Genomic DNA, 1,506 nt, shown 5'->3' on the forward strand with positions numbered 1-1,506 from the left:
GGATCCTACCCTTAGTTTATTAATTTCTCTTAGCCTCTGTTGGCCAGCTTTAATCTGTTATGGGACAGGGCATAAGTCTTCGACACCAGAGCTGGGCTGCTGCCTTTAAATCTGAGTTCCATCCCTTCTCTGCACCTCCGTCTGCCGTCTGGGAAATACAGACAATAACACTTGTAGAATACCTCGAGCCCATGTGACGTAGAGGAAGCGCCCCGTCAGTGTTAGCTGGCGTTTCTATTAGACGAGGTATATAGTCTTCCATCGCGGCCTTCCAGCTGTTCGTCTCACTTCATGGAGACGGTTGTCGGACATAGCATTCAGCTCCTTTTGCTAAAATTGCATGTTCGCTTCTTCATGACCTCTATCTCATTAATTTACATATAGACCTGCGAGCTTGCGGTATTGTTCCTAATCCACTTCCTTGTGTTCTGCCGAGACGTGTTGGTCCTCTCCGACGCTGATCTCATGTCATGCCTGGGATTCTTGGCATGGGTGCCGTCTTATCGGGCCTTTTTCCTGCCCAGCAAATTTCAAGTTGGTACTTTCCTAGTAAATGTATCCCATGCAAAAACACTCTGGCCTCTGCAGGAGTCCACTGTCCCAGAAATCTAAATTTAGCCCTACCCATAAAGAAAGACAGCCGGTCACTTCTCACTTCCTCCTTTATCTCTCAAAGTCACAGCCTTTTCCTGGAAGGAAAGATAAAAAACACTCCCTGTGCTTCCTGCTCAGAACTTCAAAACGCACAGAGAGACATTTGGAGATTTCTAACTATATTCTATCTGCCCAGTTGAGCCATTAGGAGTTAGTCGTGCTGAGAGGATTTGATCAACGCGGGCAGACTCTTTGACCTAACTGAGATGTAATCAAGAGTCCAAAATATATGGGCACATAGCTAACGAGCATCTGAGTGGTCGGGGAGGACAGAGACGCAAGGTTCGGCTTTAAATATTCCAGTTCAGGACGTCCAGGAGGGTCTGAAGTGCTACACGCTCTACGTTTGCGAGGTTTCTGCCCAGCAAGGTGACAGGAGGTACTGCAGAGTCACTGCACAGGTTCTGGGATGAAGAGCAGGGGTGTCGGGAGCCGAGTGGTTTCACATTCGTTATAGCCAGGGGTCTTATTCTGTGTGCAGCCTCTGAATTATACTAGAAGCCTTTCTGGAAGTGTGATGGGCTGGGCCCTGCTCCCGCGGCAATGTCCGACGTATAACAGGATATGAGCTCAGACCGCAGAGCCGAGCTTCTCTCCACAGTCACGAAATTGCATGGGAGTCGCAGCCTCCCTGTCTTCTTAGGTGACTCTTCTGTCCTGGGGGTGGGAGTCGGCCTTTAGTGTTTCACCTTCTTTCTCAGATCTGCCCTCAGGCCTCACAATTCCCTTCAAAAGTGGGGTTTGGAGTCGTCTTCCGATTGCTCCCACCAGCACCCGCCCCACGTGTCCATCTTGCAGTGCTGATGATAAGAGCATCTGATAACGTCCAGTGTTTGCCACGTGGCAGGTGCT

The sequence above is a fragment of the Pteropus vampyrus genome, unplaced genomic scaffold, assembly GCF_000151845.1.
Source record: "Pteropus vampyrus isolate Shadow unplaced genomic scaffold, Pvam_2.0 Scaffold263, whole genome shotgun sequence".
In the NCBI taxonomy this organism is placed as follows: domain Eukaryota; kingdom Metazoa; phylum Chordata; class Mammalia; order Chiroptera; family Pteropodidae; genus Pteropus; species Pteropus vampyrus.